The sequence below is a fragment of the Halyomorpha halys genome, unplaced genomic scaffold (genome assembly GCF_000696795.3).
Source record: "Halyomorpha halys isolate HHAL.00 unplaced genomic scaffold, Hhal_1.1 Scaffold37.1, whole genome shotgun sequence".
NCBI classification, from domain to species: domain Eukaryota; kingdom Metazoa; phylum Arthropoda; class Insecta; order Hemiptera; family Pentatomidae; genus Halyomorpha; species Halyomorpha halys.
Genome location: NW_027106407.1, coordinates 865,896 through 885,681, shown reverse-complemented (window position 1 = coordinate 885,681; position 19,786 = coordinate 865,896). Strand labels below are relative to the sequence as shown.

Here is a 19,786-nt window from a genome sequence, read left to right as displayed (position 1 = left end):
CATTTTTACATGTTTAGACCAGTTAAATTAAGATTTTGATTGGAAAAGTCGATGTATTCTTCTACTAAAAAGAAGGAACTAAGTTTGTACAGATTTCTGTGATAGGTTTTAAGCGTTACTTTCAAAATACATTTTAATATGAATTTGTAAATGAATTTTTTTCCGAATAATTAAGGATAAATTTATTTTAGTAAATATCACATAAACTGCTTTATAGCTCATTAAACTAGCACTAACAAGCATCTGTACGTTGCTTAATTCTTGAGATATGGTTTCTTATAAGTCAAAAATTTTCTCTAATCAACATTTTTGAATTTATTCTGATAAATATCAATAGCACTACTACTCATAGGATGATGAATATCATAAACTACTGTATAGTAGGTTTAACTAGCTTCAATTTGAGTGCTAATATATATTAGTACGTCTATAGTTTTTAGTTTCTGAAATATATTTTATCATAAACTAAAAGTTGTTTCCGAAATAAAAAAAATTAAATTTATTTTGGCAAATATCATGAAATGCAAATATCCTCAATTTCTTTGAAATCCGTCTGATTTGTTCAAAATGTTTACACATTGTTTTGTATATTATATCTTTATTACCTTACATTTCTATCTAATCTTTCAATTTTACCTTAACATAAATAATATTTGCATAATATTATTATGAAATTAACACCAAATATTTTTGGTATTTTTTGGGGGGTGGAGTTAGGTGGACACTAACTATTAGTTGAAAGTCAGGAATACATCAAAGGTTTATTCAAATAAGATATATGGAGTCCGTTGCCTAATCATAAACAGAATAAATGGAAAAGCGGCAATCGTAATCTTCTTTTTGTTAAGGTAAAGGGAAAATCACTCTTGGTTAACATTTCAGATGCTCTTTTGAAGTTACAGTTAAATTTTCTAATAAGCTGATAAAAAAAACAACGGTATTTAACCATGCCAGTATTGCATATTTCTGTAATAAAATATAGAATATGTGAATTGTTTCTATTTCTATTTCTATAATTATCTTTCTGTTTCTATTTATATCCTATAATTCTATTGGTGCTGTTTCTAATTTTGCTTACCTATTCTTCTCTCCGCCTCCCGAAGGGCCAGCAGATCCCTGGCCTCTCCTTCTTCATTTAGCTGGTGAAGGGATTATTATTGTTATAATTATTATGGCACTACACTGCCTGCAAGAACCCGGACCTCTCCCACAACAGCCAACCAATCGACACGGTATCTTGCTCTCTCCTTCCATCTGCCAACCTTCAAGAGCTTCAAATTCTCCTCCACATCGTCCAGCCATCTGATCCGGGGACGTCCTCTTTTCCATTTTCCATCTGGTTTGCCATAAACCATCTTTTTGAGTATCCTTTCATCGGGCATTCTCTCAACGTGTCCTAACCATCTTATAATTAACGCCACGATGCTGGGTTCCCCGTACAGATTTATCAGTTCCTCATTCCTCCTTCTTCTCCAAACTCCATTCTCCGAGACTCCTCATATCCTTCTCAATACCTTTCTCTCCCAGGAGTTGAGCATCTGTTCTGCTTTTCTTGTCAAGGGCTATGTTTCACCCTCATAGATAACTACTGGCCTTAGTTCTGATTGAACAAATAGCTACTTCTAATGCTATATTAAATAGAAGAGGAGCCAGAGGATCCCCCTGTCTCAAGCCATTCATTACAGAAAATTCCAGAGACAGCGAATTTCCAAGCTTAACTCGGCAGGTAGTGTTCATTAGTGTTATTTTCACCAGCCTGACTAGTAATTTTTACTATCCCTGATGAAGTGGATAGAGAGTAGAAAAATGGCTTTTGAAAGTAAAGATGGTGGATCGTCCAATCGCTTCCCTCGTTTTCAAAGTAATAGCCGTTGGTCAACTCGGCACATTATCTTACAGTGCCTTATATATAATTGAATTGCATTTTTATCAGTGGGGGGTCCATGAACATAAATAGAGACAATTTTCAATCAAATTCAATTTTGAAGCAATAAAGTTGATAAAGCAAACAATTTTTGGATTTTGCATCCTAGGAAAGTCGCCTTAGTGGACAAACCTTACAAATAGTTCCTAGGGGAATATGTTATGACTATGAAAATAAGAGTAAAATGCAATGATTACAGTGAGTTATGATACAGATACAGTTATACAGGAGATACAATTATGTTACCTTAGATATAAAGACAAATTAAAACTATTAAGACATTTTCAATTTCATAAATTTTCGCCGAATATTTCAAAATATAACTCGAAAGTGTCAGGTAACTCCCCCATCATTTGTATTAGTTCCCTAATAATTGCCTCGCTCTGTGTGTCCCTTAAAAAGAAGCATTAATCTTACGACTGAAAGGTGATTGAAATCTCACACGAGTCACCGTCTGCCTAAAGTCCTTCTTTTTTTCTTCTCTTCTTCACGTCTTGTTTACAACATTTTTTATTGGTAGAAGGAACGTACAGATGATGTAAGTTGTCAGTCTTCCAACTGACCATCTTAATATCTCGTGACGTTTTTCTCAAAGAAATGAAGACTAAAAATCGACAAATATTTAATATGAATAAATTGTTTGATTAATACTTTAAGAAAAATCTGGTGGATTTTTCATGAAAAAACTTTCGGTTACTACCCTACATTGAGTTCACAGCAGATCTATATATTGATAGATCTATACATACACAGTGACAATACTTTTCCATACTAATTTTCCAAAGAAGCTGAACAGTTGACCAATTGGCTAACTCCAATTTCAACAGTTTTCAGAAAATTTTTTTAAATAATATTTCCATTTCAAAGGTATAGTGGCTTATAAAAGTTTATTAAAATTTAGTTTTGCTCTAATACAGAAAATACCAAGAATTAATTTAGAACAGGATGTAGTCATCCTGTTAAGTGAAAGACTCCTATATATGTTATGTGAAATTAGACGCTATTAACACCTACTATTTAGTAACTATGGTGACATATATACATTTATCAGACTGGTGAAACGGAAAAACACACAGCACATGCGCCCAATAGTTAAACAATTAAAATTATATACAAACAGTCCACTTATTTATTCGTTTTTTGTCCTTTATTACGTTTTACGACTTTCTATAATTAATATTATTTTTTCTAAAATCTTTGGATTTCAACCGGTATATAATACGTCTATATTACTTCTCTTATTTCCCGAAATGTGTCTCTACAAGGAAAATTTTTTTTTATACAAAAATTCATATTTTTATATGGAATTCAAAATTTTTCACGATCGCAAAACTAATACGCCATATTACATATCCCATATATGTATTTATATTCCATGTATAAATGAACATGCATATTCCACTAATCAGTGAATGTAAAAATCTATGTTATCACGAATTAGTTTAACTTAGTGATTTTTTTTTATTTGCATATCTTTGCCTTGTAACAACTTGAAGATTCTTGATTAATCAAATTATTTACCTGTAATTTGGATAAAACTTATCTATAAAAAATAACAACTGTATTTCCTATTTTCTCAAAATTTCGAATTTGTAACATAATATATTCAATTTCCTCAATTACCAATAGCAAAAAAGCAAAGTGCGAAAAATAAAAAAAAAATCGACACGATAGGTGTGGAAGTAAAGAAGTCAAATTAAATTAATCTCAATTTAAAACCACTTTTCGCAACATTTATAAAACCAGTTCAGCTCTACACTCCTCTGAGACATCAGGAAATAGCTATTTAATTATATTAAATTTATCAATTTTTGGGGTTGGAAAATAATGCTAGGATAAATTTATTATAGTTATAGAATATGTTATTTTTTAATAATTTGACAAGATGAGAGGGAGCGAACATATCTTTTTCCCTGTTCCTCTCCCACTCACTCACTCACCTCTCTCCTTTCATTCCTCGGGCCTCTATCCAGCACAAATTACTCTCTTGGTAGCCGCATATTAAAAAGTGATTTAAATTACATCAATTCCAGGTGTCTCAACCTAATAACGATCTAAAAGATGGATGATAATTTTATAAGGCGTCCAACGACCCGTAGATCATTCATTCCTAAGCATTAGGTAATCATTTTTGTAGTACCTTCCAGAGTTAATATAAAACTGTATCATTTATGAATTTTGTAAAAAAAACAACTGAAAAACTGATACTTTCTATGTCTATAGTTTACTTTTAAGCCGAAAGAAAGGAGGGGCAGTGTGACTGGTTATTAGTGATCATTAAATAATTTAATAAATCAAAAAAGTAAAAAAAGAAAACACAACTATGGTATTAGAAAAATCTAAAACAAAGCTTTAAGAGTTTCGCTAATGAAAAAACAGAAACATTTGTCAATTTTTTCCTTAATTATTCTTTGAGATTCATTCCTGTATTGGACAATTCAAACCCCTTATTAAGAATGGAAATTATTTAAATTTGAATGAGATTGCTTTGATTTGCTTGATTGAGGGTGCTCTGTAGTCGTCCATTGAAGATTCAGGACAGTTGGAGCTTCATTTTCAGCTCAGTCGTAAATTAAATTTTCGTATTATAACTTCATATACCACATATTGTCATGTTTTTGTCATCACAAGTGTCTTAGAATTGAATTTTAAAAAAGTGTTTATTTCCGCTTTAAGCCCGTCCTGAGAAACCGCTTTTGACTATCTTTAAAAAACGGTTTCTTCAAACCCACCAGTCAGCTTGAAATTTTGTCCAATGCTGCTGGTAATGCTCAGAATCTATCGAATGAATAGATGTTCAAACAAAGCAGTAGTTAGTTAATAATTTATCAGCTAAATAACAGTTAAAAGAACAAAGAAAACAAAAATCCAAGTTCATTCAAAAACCTAATTCGCACTTTTTTTAATCAATAGAAATTCCACCATTCAATTGATGGTACAGACCACTAAACGTATGCATTAATGACCTACCTAAGTTTCTAAAATAGTAGTAAACAATTAAACAGCAGAAACAACTCAGACTTTGGCATTAAAACGACAGAAAAAAAAATATGGTGACCAGATATTGCACATCTCATTTCAATAACCATGGTGGCGTAACTATCTCCATAGAAGAAATCCAGAAGGTAAAGGGTATACCTCACTCTACGGGTTTACTGGAATTGATGAAGTTTTTGTAGGGAAGAATAACCGAGTCGGCCCCATTACATTCGTTAGTCACGATAATTGTTTTATCAACAGCTAAAAATGGACTTACCCGATTGTGAGATTCCAAATGTTGCAAATAGTAGCCTAGGATGACAGTAGCATGGTGAACGAAGTATCAAGGCCGTAGATACACCAAGGTCACGTGTAAAGAAGATACCATACTCTGCCATGTCCTAAAGGACGGCCGAAAGAAGGAAAAAATGGTTCGACTTGTCTTAATTGTGCATGGTCAAATGCATCACTAAAACAAACGAAGCATGAGTCAGACAGGCCAGAGTATCACGTGATCAAAGGGGCGAAGAAGCCATCTATGATTAAGATTATCATCTAGCTCACCAGAGGCCGTTGGTGCCTCTTGATGGATGAGGTAAGATGTCGACCAATGCTATGATGTCCTGGCGAAACCCAGTTGCCATTGGAACATGGTCACGTTAAGAGTATTAGATCAGTAGAGAGGAGGCCCAGAGCAGCTACTAAACTCAACAACCTCAACCTTGAGGTAATGAATCTGAAACAGTATACCATAGTGGAATGTGCGGAATGCTAAGATCACGTGGGCAGCGTTGCTCTAACACTGAATCAGAATCTACCTGAAGGAAATGGCTTTAAAAAAAATTATATCCAACTGGAAAGATCATCACAAGCAATAAAAACGTGATCGTAGATGCAGATCAGATCCCAACTCTTGGAACACGTCTGTAGATCCAATCGAACAGAAAGAAAGAGCGTTAAACCAGACACTTGTCGTTTTGTAAGTAGCCGTTTTGTATCCATTATGTGAATGATATGGCCGCAATAGAATCCTCTATTAGTAGAGCCGTTTTAGCAGCAAAGTTAGAAACGCAACGGTGCGCCAATCTGATGGTAAGAAATAGAGGTTAAAGATGGCCGCTGAGAAAACCCAGGCTTACTACGGATTAAGCCTTCTCTATAAATCTGATTATCCGAAAAACAATAATATGTTCAAAGAAGATGGTTACTCTCAAACTCCTCCGACTTGCAAGAACTGTTGAGCCCATAGCCCTATTGTTTTATATCACTGATTATTAATCTATTTTGTAAAAGTCTATTTAGAGCCCAAGAAGTTCAGCACTTGGTTTCCATTCTATAATTTGTCCATCCAATTTCAGGTCTTCTTGTTTTGTAAATACTTAAACTTTAGTCTTACCTTCATTTGGATGGTTAGTACTTTATTATGTTCCCATTAGTATGTTAGAAACAGTTTTTATAATATCCCAAGACATTCCTACTTTTTTTTTTTTCATTTGTAATAAAACAAGGTACAACTCCTCTGTTATTTCCATTAGACAACACCATTTCTTCCACCAACTTCGATGTAAAGAATATGGTTTCTATAACAACTATCTGACAAGTGCGCTTCTGTTGATATTTAACCAGACAAATATCTATAAATGAAAAACAACACAACCATTTTTAGGAGACTTCTGTCCAGAATAAATTTTCTTTTTCATTTCATCTCTGGTAAGAATTAATTTGATACCAATTTAAAAGTACGGATGTTCAACCTTCAAAAAGTTGTAGAAAGAATACATAAACAAAGAAATCTTTGCATATTTTCTTAAATAATTAAGCTAATCAATACTTTTTATGTATGATACCATTGTTGTACAACATGGTTAGCTTACAAACTATCTCCTTGCTCGGAATCTTTATTATTGATACAAAATTACCGAGTCAAGTAGCTAATGTGATGAGCTAGGCGATGGATATAACAAAGGCCTTGGACAGGAGGGTTGGAATTGGATTAGAGGGAATCGAAAGAAGATGGAGGTAATGGAAAGTCAATAGGGACCGGGCGAGGCGATTAGTTATAATGGAGATGTTGCCTTCTTGACAGGAGATATTTATTGCCCTCCGCTTGAGGTGTGAACTTATTAACGCCCTCGTTACCTTCCTTCGCTTCGCCATCACACCATCACACCATCGCACCAATCCTGGACTATCGAGAAATACAATGGCGCGTATTCACATCTAGTACAACCGGATCAAACGTAAACTAGTTAGAATTTTTCTAAATTTTCAAGATTTCATTATTTCTTGATTTTATTAATAAGTCTTCCATTTTTTATGGGAAGAAGTCTAATAATTGATAATGATAATTGCCTACACTTAGCAGACTCATCAATTTTGACTAGTAATGATACATAGTTTTCATTAAAGTAATCAAAAATTGGGATGAGATAACTGCCTTTTTTTCCCCGGCTCTTGTACTATCACATTCGTCAACGACAGTAGGAACACCAATAGTTTTATTAATTCTAATTTTTTATGTTCTACCATGTGAGTAACTAAACTGATTTTTACACATAAATATACGATATATCTTTTTTATTTTATGAAGTAATAACTAGACAGTAATTCTAAAGTTATACAACATCTAATAATGAGTAAAACATCATCTGGAATATGAAGACTATAATAGTTCATAGTAAGTCCGTGACCACAAATACAGATGGCGTGTAGAGGATGTGGAAACAATCCAGTTTGCCTGGAAATAAGTTAACCTGTGAAACATTCCATCTGAATTAGAGGGAACAGCACTTTTTACTAGCTGTCCCAAAGAGTTCGATCTATTTTTTCTCTCCCCTCTAGAGGAGGTTGAAGACACGCACTTATCAAATTCCTGTCAGTGGCATCCCAATTTAATGGAAACACTTAATTAGTTGAATACAAAATACACTGTATAAAATGAATACTGACATCGGGTATAAAGAACATTTAAAGTCATATATGTAAAGTCGACAATATAAATAAATCTATAACTGTAGTGTTAGAATATATTGGAGAAAAAAATATATATTGGAAAACTGTATAAATAGTCTAGTTTAAACTCCAGAATATAAAAAATATAAATTTTATATTAAAACGCATCCATTCTAATAATTAAGGGAATGCATATTCTTGGAAAGAAATTAACTCATTACTATCGATAAAACAAAAACCATCCAAAAAAGACGTTAAAAATTAAATGGCATCTGTAATTATACTGAGGTGTTAAATAAACCTGATCACTTTCATCACAGACAACGATAATAATTTTCATTGTTTAAGAAAATAACTTTATAACCCAAACAACATTTGTTATACAACATTGTTTGTGTATATATTAAGATATTTTAACAATTTCTGCATTCTACCTCTGTTATACATGACAACAGAATTTGCATTTTATACAAAAAGTAGCCGTTTTTTAATTTATAAAAATTTTATTTAATTATTTTAAGTTTTTTGAGAGATTGAGTAAGTTTAATAAGATCCATTTTTGCTGAGTTGGTCATAAAAACAATAGCATCTTCCGAAATTGCATGAAATATATATATACAGTGTAATATCAGTAATCTGAACTAATTAACTAATTGTTGCAGGGGAGTTCGAATTAATAAAAAGTTAGGCCGACAGTACTAGTAAAAAATATTGTTAAAAAATTCAGCAATATGAATGTACATAACTATTTATATTTATTTAATTTAATTTTTTTTTTAAATTTCACATTTTGAAGTTATTAAAAATTAAAAAAAAAATGTTTTCTTCTACATCTCCAGTCATGCTAAGCAATGATTTAATTTGTTAAAATTATAAGATTCTTCATTTAAAAATGTATAAATAAAAATAAAAAATATTCTTCGTATGGATTTATTTAAAACAAGATAAAAAAAAAATATAGTTCACTAACAAAATTTGTATTATACATGTTTCTACTATTAATTAAATTAGTTTACAGAATAGGATTATTTATACAATAGATATTATGTATTTCTAATACCAACAAAATACATAATATTCTGAACACTTTCATAGGAATTAGATTATCCGAAACGGTAAACTATTTTACTTTCTATTTTCACGATAATTACTTTTTTTTTTACACCATTTCAGATTGCTGGAGAGTTCGGAGTACCAAAGTTGGGATTAACAAGATTACCCTGTATTTAAGAGTAGTTTTCAAGACAAATCTTTTTAATATAACCTAAAAGTCTCGCTTTCCATTTGAGAGTCCTTGCCTAAAAAGTTAATTTTACGAAAACGATAAATGATAGAACAAAAACCCTTTTTTAGGAGTTATCCTAAAAATCCTGGTGATAAAATCATTTTTGCCCAGTTTCATCCAAATATGAGGGAGTGGGTGCTCTGACCTGAATGATATGACAAGCAACATTGCCCAATAATTGCTACAATAATTTGTTTAGAGGGACAAAACATAAAATTTACCAACAATTTTGATCGGATCTCCCGAGGATGTCATTAGATATTTTAATTTTCCTAACTCTTTTCGATTAGATTTTCCTTTCAGATCTAGTGGACGAAGACAGGGACAGAATACCTTTCATATTTTTTTTTCTATACAAACTCAAAATTATATCAATAAATACAGTGTCAATTATCATTTTTATTTATTATTTTAAATTTATTATAGCAAGTTAAATTTGGATTTAATATTATTTTAGCTATTTGATGATTTTTTTTTTCTCAACTCTAAGACACTAAAGTCTAATTTTATTTTCTGTATTATTATTCTGAAGGGATTCGGTTAAGAATAAATAAATAATTCTATTATTATCATTACACTTCAGAGGTATTGGTATTGGTTTTAAATTTGAGAAAATAATTTTAACTTAATTTTCAAATCTTAATTGTATTAGTTTTCAAATTATTGAAACGTTGATACACCCCGATCACTTCCCTACTGGAAGTCAAGAAATTCTTCGTTTACCCACTATTTTAGCTGCTAAAATATGTGTCGTAAAAAAAAAAAAAATAAATAAATAAAATAATAAACGGAAATTTTAATTAAGATAAAAATAACACATTAATTACTAGTTTAAATTTCATGTAGATTTCCTCAATATTTAATATTAGCGCCAATCACAGGCGTCGTATCGAAGGCTATAATAGAAAACAGGTAGAGGTTCCCATATTAGCATATATTTACATCCAGTCAAATCCTCTAATAAATAGGACCACATTTATCAAAGCCACTTGAAATTTTACCACGCCTTCTTCGTATTCTCTTCAGATATCAATTATTTTCACGGGATATTCAATCCACTCAGAACTCAAGTTGCCTATTATTAATAACGACCTGTTTTTATATGATGATTTTCTTCATCTCTTCATTAATATAACAACTCATCACTTACAGACTGGTTTTAAACCTTTAATCTTTTTCATAACGGTCCTGTATTAAGATGATAATTGATAATAATACGAGAGTGCGCTAGTAACACGCTCTACTTCCGAGGACTGCGGAATAGTTGTATTTGTTTATATCCAATTGGATACAGAGATGTATAAGAGTGTAGAAAAAAGATAATAATAACTTAAAAGTTTAGCGAACCCGAAGATTCGTTGCCGATACCATCAATCGCTGTCTGCACACATCTCTCCAATGACGCCTGTTCAAACCTAAATCCACAAGATTAGTCTTGACGCAACCTTCCTCTAATGTTTCGGTCAATGTAAATGTTTAATACTTTTTTACGGGTTTATCGTTACTGAACTCTACCAGGTGCATTCCACGTAATTCTAAAGTCTCCTGTTAACTCATCTTTCTTCAATCCAAATATTTCACCCAATACTTTCTTTTCAGAAACCATGAGACGCTATTCCAGCTAAAATGAAAATTCTACAACTAAAAATGAAAATTCTAAGATTTGATTTCATTTTTAGACAAAAGAAGCTAGCTAAAAAAAAAATTCGAAATTAAAAAATAACATGCATTCTCTACCTTTATTTACTCATCAATTTCGTTTTTGCTAGTTACCGTAGACTAAATACTCAAACCTGTCTCCTTGTTCAAATGTATTTCCTCCTATATCTATATATCACCAAAATCGCGACTTATACTACTTACTATATATTTGGTTTTATCTGTATTTATTTTGAGATTATTTCCTTAAGATTATTTCAGATTATTTATCAATATTTATTTTTTTTTTATTTATTTATTAATTGATATTTACAACTGTATAAAAAAAATACAACAAGTAAATTTGATCATAATGACATAATGATATGATACAGGATGTAAAGAAACTACCCAGTAGTAAAACTCTAAAAACAGTTATCAATATTTATATATTTATATTAGTTATATTATGCTTTATGGTATCCTCGTCATCACCTACCGATATCAAACTATAAGCATAGGTATTTTACCACTCATAGTTAAACCATTTTCGGTATTCATAACCTTTTTAATAGCATACTCCAGTGTCAAATTAAACCAGACAGATGAAAGAGGTATTGTAGGAACAATATAAGAAAAAAATACGAGATATAAAATAATTTAACACAAACCTCATTTAATACTCATAGAATTGACAAAACGATAATTTTTAACACAATACTACTAAACTATGAATCAGAACTTGAAAAATATGAAAACAAATTTTAGTGAAGTCCTTAAAGAAGTATTTAGGCCCTTCCTGACCAATACAGTTACAAGCAAAAAATAAATTATAGTAAATGTGCTTCATATCACTAACATTGTTGTCAGTATAGATTGAATACTTTACTGAAATAACAGGGAGCACCTTTTTGTTATTAATGTTGGATAATCATATATGTTATGTTCATTATGCGATTTACGCGGTAATAATTCCTTGTCCACCAAAATGATTTGCCGAGATCAATAACCAGAATCCTAGAATATCTTTTAATTTGTGGAATCAACTTGAATGAATTTGAGAAAACTCATCTGAACCGTTTCCAAAGTTTATATCAATCAAATCTCTCATGCATGACTATGGCATTCATGTTTTTTTTGCTTGGCAAAATTGAGAAGAAACATAGTCATCAAAATCAGGCTTGTAATGTAACGATTTAGTTTCGACAATATAAGATAGTAATGGCCATAAATCCCGAGCAAGCCGAACATCGATTTGAATGCGGTGGATAATGGGAATCGATTGCCGGTAGATTTAGACATATGACACAAAATGAGCAGAGAATGGAGAGAAAAGCTGGCGGTTATCTTTCTTCACTATTTGTTCCGGACCATCTATCACAACCGCCATTACATTAAATCCCATTGAAAGCTTCTAATCCCCATTTTTCAGCCTATAGAAAGCTTCCATAGCTCCCTACAAGGAAGCGGAAGTATTGTTCTCGCTTAGTATCACTTCATTGTTTAAAAATAAAATAAATTGAGCAGTAACATTAGAAGAACGCATCGATGAGAGCGATAATTTTATGTATTAAAAACAATACAAGCTGTTGAAAATCTATACGAAATTTATCGTCAATTTTAGATAAGTATTAGTCCCGGATTCGTAAAAGTTTTAAAACTAACTGAACCGGTAGCAGCGCTGAATTGAACTTTTTATCAATGCAGTAACGTGTCATCTTGGAGATGCCAAAATAACAACTGTGAGTGGGGGTAATGTCTGTTCAATCTTGAACAACCTCCATTTCTGCTATCCTCTTCGAGTAATGACAGCCATCTGCCAGTGTTGTGGTTTTCTTCAAGCCAAGAAGTACTCAATGAAAAGCTAAATCACCTCTCACACCCGAGGAAACTACTTTTGTAACTATTAAATCTAACTTCTTTTTTTAAAACTAAATATTGCTAGAATCAATGAACAAATAATATTTTTAAAGAATGAAAACGATGAACTTTATTCAGCTTAAACGTTCCAGGTCCCTATCAACTTTTAAAAAAAACTGTTAAATACTCGAACGTACATGAAATGTTTATTTGACTATATTAAGATTTATTGAGCTAACCTCTAAGGGACCGGGATGATTGTCTTGATCAGTAGCAAAGAAAAAATGGCTTCTTACCAAATTTATCCATTATTTTTTTACATTTTTATATTTTACTTTTACACATTTGAGTATTTATTTTATGTTCAAAACATTTATTCTTCATTTTTTAAATATAAATAATAACTTGTAATCCTACAACTTAAGTTCTAAAGGTTTTTTTTTTTTTTTTGTTAAAACTTAATTGTTTTTCTTTTCAGGAATTTATTTATACCCTTTATGGAATTCATGCACCAAAATGTTTTTACAATTGAAAATCATTTTTGTTTCCAGTGATTATTAAAATTTGAATGTTACTTGGCTTAATCTTAAATGGATGTATATATAGTTAAATATTAAATTATTTTTATATAAATATGTAAAAACGTTTTTATTAAAATGAAATGTAAAATTTGTTGATTGTAAATATTTTTATTTTTACAAATTGATAATCAGCAGAAGAGCCAAAAAGATGTCCGGATGAAATAAAGAACATAGAAGTAAAATAAAGGGTAAAAATTCCTAAAAAGAAAAGGAATAAAGTTTTAATATATTTTTCAAGTTTCAATATAATGATGAAAAAAAAAGTTTTTATAGATCATGCTGGCAGTAATTGAGCTAATTAAAACAAAAAATTAAAAAATTCTTGTTTAGCTTGTCAACTAAAATAATTTTTTTTTTTTTAATATTTATTTATTGTAATTTACAACTGTACAAAATAATACAATAGGTAAATATGTAGTATGTCAACTAAAATAATAAATTCAATAAACGAATAATGGATACATTATGCTTTGCCAAGTCGATTTTATATAAGCGAATAAGTCCATACTTTTTAATAGCTCCCATAAAAATGTGTGGAATCTGAAAAAATTAACAAATTTGTTACACAATGTTATAAATTTGATCATAGAATATACTGATACTTTTGGAATTCGTATTTTTGTTTTTGCTAATGTATCATTGAGTACCTACATGAAATGACAGTGGAAAGATTATACGATAGGCGGTCAAGTTTCGCCCTACTTTGCTGGGCTAAATGAGAACAAAATACACCCATTGTAAGATATGATGAGACCTTAACAATATATGAAGTATGTTGTAAAAAAGATAATATATAAAAAAAACTGATAAAAAAAGAATAAATAATAAGCTAAAAAAAATACAAATGTACATGTGAAATGAATGTAAACTAAAAAAACTACAGTAGTGAGTGGTATAATTGAAGATGTACTACTGAAGTAATGAATAGCGAAATATTATTACAAGTAATAACAAATATTGTACAAATAAAAGATAGAAAGAGTGACGAAGAAAATGAGGTGTAAGTATGGTGCAATAAAAAATCAAGTAGATAAATAAAGGATAATAAAATAGTAATAGAATGGCTGCTCACCTGAATTCAGAATGAAAAGTGAAGTTTAGGCGCGAAAATATTGGTAGAAGTAGGCGGTATGTAGAGCGAGAGCATTTTAACGGAAATTTGTGGATAGGAATTATTTATAATGCAATATAGATTTTAAAAAAGATATAAATAGGAAAACAAAAATTAAAGAATATACATAATGTATAAAGAGTAAAATAACCTAATATAAACGTTTCATGTTTTAACAAGATAATAATGGCTTAGAAGTAATAAAATTAACTAGTAGTCATACAATGGAGATAATACAGTAAAAGAAATGTGATATGATATAAAAAAGAGATACGAAGGATGAAGTAAAAAAATAAAATAAAAGACAATGAGCGCGAAAAACATTAAGACATAGAGTAAGACTGAGAGGGAAGGACTTTATAAATATGAAATAAATGAAGAAAGAAAATAAGGAAATAATAAATTTAGAAACAAAATGAAGGTTAAACGTCGGTTACTCATAAATAGTTTTATCTTATTTTTGAATATTCCTTGACCTTAAGTAATGGATGAGTTGGAACATTGTATGGGACTACAAATTTTAATTAATTTGTACAATAAATTAGTCATTTCAGACAGATATTTTGAAAAAAGAGATATGAAATATGTGAAAGTGAAATAGAGAGGATAAAATAGATATGGCTAAGAACAAAAATAAGAGAATAAGAGATAAAGGAACAAAAAAAAATATTTATTCTGGATTTTCTTTTTAAGAAGTTTGATTATATTAATTTATATAAATTTTTGAGGCTAAAAACTTTCAAAGATGAATATAAACTATTTTATATATTTTTTTTATTGTCGTACAACGGGTAAAAAATTTTCGGGACAATTGTCCCATATTTATGCAACTTTACGATCCTAAAAATAATTTATTTTAATCAACAATTTTCATCCATGTCGTTTATGTGTATTTTTAATTCTTGTAATTATATTTACCCCATACTTTTCATACTTAAAATAAATAAATAAATAAAAATAATACAACTTAGTTATATATATTTTAAAAAACACTACATAATGATATTTATATATTATGGGAGGAAAAAAATCATGGAACAAAAAAGATTGTAACTTTGTTAATTACTATATAATAGTGTTTATATTATATATCATAAGACTGATAAGTATGCTGTGTATTGTAGCAACCCAAAATATTTGGACAGCATTCCTGATCAATATCATTTATATCACCTAAACACCAGCATAAAAATAACAGCGTGCTATATCTGAAGACTAAATGAGAAATAAATATGTTCAGCGCGTATTTAGTTCCATAGAAAGTTACTATGAAGAGTACTAATACAATATTCATATAACAATGCAAAGATTGTTTATTGGGAGTGACCATAAATTGGTGTAATATCACCGGCAACTTGGCTTGGCCGAGAGAGGGTATTATGAAAACAATAAGCCGTAGGCGTATCTCTCGGGAGTTAATTGGTCATGAATATTTAGAAAGAGTTATTAATAAACAATTGAGCCGCTCTCAGGTAATGGCTGTTAGGGGGAGCGAGTCTTGTTATGTCTTAATTTCCAGTCATCTCACACCTCTCATCTTCCTTTAGAGTAAACCAATTCCAACTTAATTGGTCCTTGAAAAATACATCTAAAATTAATTTACTCTGAGCAAACCGCTAAATTAGAAAATTAATCTAAAATCCATCATCCGGAATTGTGGACGTCGTTAGGAGAGGTTAGGCTGTAGCTATAAAGAATTCTCAAACTTTATCACTATCATCAAGTATATGCTAAACAATATTATATAAAAATTATACAAGAAGAAACTAATATATATAACCTAATGATAGCACTACAGTTTTAATAACCAATGTCGTAGCTGAGACATATGAAGTAGCCCAGGATTGTGGGGAATCGACATCAGAATAAAACAACACCAGGACGAATTTGAGAGGGTATGTGGACGGGAAGATATATTTTTCGTACTTACATATTTTTAATTTTTTTTCAGGCTTCAGGTTTTTAAGGTGGAATTTGGACATTTGGTAGACTGATCTCTTTCCGTGATAAGCTTACCCTAATTTATAGTATTTCTGGACACTGATGTGAGCTATGCTGCATTTTATCTTTGTACATATGATATTTTTGATTCTATATCCAGACGATCCCTGAAATGATATATTGGACTAATATATAACAATAGTAAGACTCGAGGTTTTATTATTAGAATCTTTCAATCGTATTCAGGAATTTGAACTTTAGATTCTAGAGTGTGATGATGAAGTTGAACCCTCTCTGTGGTCCAAAATAATTTTATTATGATCATTTTTTTTTTGTTTGGTTTTGTTCGTGAAAATAATCATAGTCGGTTTGAGCAAATACCTTATGTTATCTCTCATATGGTATGGATATAACATATCTGTCAACAAAAACTGTGGCAGGGAATTATTACGTTGGCTAAGAAATAACACTACTTGCAAAGCACAAAACCCAATGCTCTTCTGGGGTTAGAGCGGTTTTAATTTTTAAAAAAGGCATAACTTTCCTCTAATTTATATAAATATAAAAGCTAACTCATTTCACACCTATTTAAAGGATTTTTCAAGTTAAATGTTATTCGGGTTGGGGGGTCCCAGTGCGTTCGGTTTGGAACGTTGTAGGTTTGATTCCCACCTGGAGCAGTTAATATTTATTTTTCGGCGGTCCCGAAAAATGAATTTTGACACTCCCAACTTGGTTAGTATGCGGTGGGAACTTCGAAATAGCCGCCAAGTGTTAGAAAAAAGGACCAGGAGGCCTACTTGCCGGACTTGTTCCCCCCACCAAATACCAATATCAATAAATGTTATTCGGAGAAACGATTTAAAATCACAGTTCAAGAGGTTACAATAGAAAACATGATAATAATTGAGGTAATTTGAAAATATATCGGCGAAGACACAACCGAAAATCACAAAACATTACATCATTATTCCACGTTCCATAACAAACGAACTTGCTAATGCAGTTCTCCCGTGAGTTTTGAAATAAATTGAGCTCAAATTACTAGAATTTTTTCGCAATAGTATAAAATCTCAAAGAAAAAGAAATTTTAGGGCAGCAATTTTTTAGGAAGGATTCAAGGGATCTTAAAACTTGTTAATTTAGTAAATCTCACTTAGTTTTTCAACACATTTCAGTTGTTCAAATCACAATTCAAAATAAATACTTAGTTAATTAATCACTTAATTTTTTTTTTTAAAGTAATTACATAAAATACAATAGAGCCTCCCTCCTTTATATATTTAATATCATTTATTTCTGGGTTGGGATACAGAACGAAATATCCTATCATGGAGCCAAAGAAAGCGTTAAGGCGGCTCTGGAAATGAAGACATTAAAACAAGTAGACGGCAGGTGGATGGAACAAAAGAGCTCTTCATTACCCGGCTACTAATGCCTCTTTAATACCTCTAATCAACCCGTCCCCTCCCCTACCTCAATCAAATCCTCATACCGTCTGCATCATACCTGTCTATCTTCTACTAGGTTTCACTATGCGGAAAATCGAAATAGAAATCGACAAATATCGAGATTTAGATTTAGAAATTTAAAATTTCGAATATTCCTCATCCATATGAATATCTCAGCTAGATTTTTTTTAAGGATCTCTTTGATATAAGGCAATGAAAAGAAACAGAACTCTCCAGAATATTTTCTACGACATTCCACATTATAATTCATATTACACGTCAGTTACTTTGTTAGTATTTCTTAATGTTTAAATATTCTCATCAATATTATACAAATCGTAAACAACCGGTGGTATGCGGGACACGCGCGAGAGCCTTGTAGGCCGCAGGAGGCAACGAATAGTTTTTTTTTTGTGTAATTGTAATAAAAGCTTAGCAAACCCGAAGGTTCAATCCCGACACCACCAATTGCTGTCTACAAGCATCTGTACAGGGATGCCCGTTCAAACCTGAATTCACGAGATCAGTCTTGATGCAATCATCCCGTCTACCTTTCAGTCTACCCGCTGCACGTTTACCCGTCCTTTCAATGTTTATATTAACATTTTATGGATCCGTTCGTTGTTGCTCCACAACCTACACGCCCACCTTATTTATCGCAATGCTATCGCCTGGATTATATTTACAGGATATAATTTATGCAATTTTCCATGGTGTGGCCATCTGAATTCTGCGGTCCTTCTTCGGTCCGAATATTGTTTTATCATTTACCTTTTCTAATATTTAGATGTTAGCTGAAAGATTCTAACTGGTAAATCCATTATGAAAGAGCCTGAGAATGCACTTTTAAGCAACCTGATTTTCAAATATTTGACAATATTTGGCTTAGCGGTCCGCGTAAGAAATAACTATATTAAACTGGATAGTGAACTATAAGAAGCGGGGTTACTGACTCATACTTCTTCATGAAATTCTTTTAATATATTTCCCTTAATAGCAAACTATTTAATTAATCTCTATTAATTTTTCCTAACTGGATGTGAAAGCTCATTTTGTCCATTAATGAGTATAGGTCAATAGATAATCAAACATTGAATTTGTCTTCCAAATATCAAATTGGAAAAGCTATTTCAATAGATATCAATGTTAATAAAAGTTATTACATTCAAATTATAATTGTTCTACTGATATCTGATACCCGAGACTTTGGAATCCATAATATATTGTGTATCTTCTGAAGAAAATGGGAGGATATAAGAAAAGGTAAAAACCAGTGAAAATGTTGCACTGGCCTACTCGGTAGACGTTACTTTTCCCTACTGCAAAATTAAAACCTAAAATGTTCGGGTTCAAATCTCACTTAACACCGAACAATATTCTCAATTTTCATACTTTTTACTGAGAGATATCGGTAACCGTCGTTTGGATTGCACTTAAAACAGAAGGATTCAGTAATCCTTAATCTTCTGTACAATATTAGGAAGTAAAATTAAATATACAGCATAGGAAATTTAATTTCTTTAATTGCACCTCCATAAAGTCAATTTATGGATCCTTGCCAGGCAAGCTCCTACTTGTGGATATTATGATTATTCAACAACATATTTGTTGCTCTTTACAGAATTAACTCCACTCATAACCACAAAAACTTAAAATCATCAATCCCAAAATCGATTATTTTTTAACACAAGACGTAACCAAGGCTACCAGAGGTTGTCGTGACTTCCTGTTTATATCTGTTGATAAAAGACTTTTTTTTCAGTGTTTTTTTTTTTTAGAGGGGACTGGAGACTTTGGAAGTAATTTCAAAAACTCAATTAACTAGCAATTATCTCAGTGACAGTAACTTTCTTCATCAACCGATTCCTTCGCTGATGGAAACTTTCTAAACGATAAACGGATATTCCCCTCCAATTCCTCATTGTCTTGAGTTATCAAATTTATGAATTACTTGGCCTTGGAGACTAAGGAAAATTAGATATTTCGTTTTAATTTATTTTTTCGATAGCTCGTTGATATTATCATTTCTTAATCCATCAGTAGAAAGTCATTGATAAACGAGGA

General features: G+C 31.1%; 1 long non-coding RNA gene across 1 annotated transcript in view; it reads left to right on the top strand.

Moving 5' to 3' along the window:
• Positions 1-9,279, top strand: part of LOC136795138 (uncharacterized) — a 51,038-nt gene extending 41,759 nt beyond the window's left edge. Inside the window, exon 4 of the long non-coding RNA XR_010842699.1 lies at positions 9,029-9,279. This is a non-coding gene — a long non-coding RNA (uncharacterized lncRNA). The remainder of the gene's footprint in view (positions 1-9,028) is intronic.
• The last annotated feature ends 10,507 nt before the right edge of the window (positions 9,280-19,786 follow it).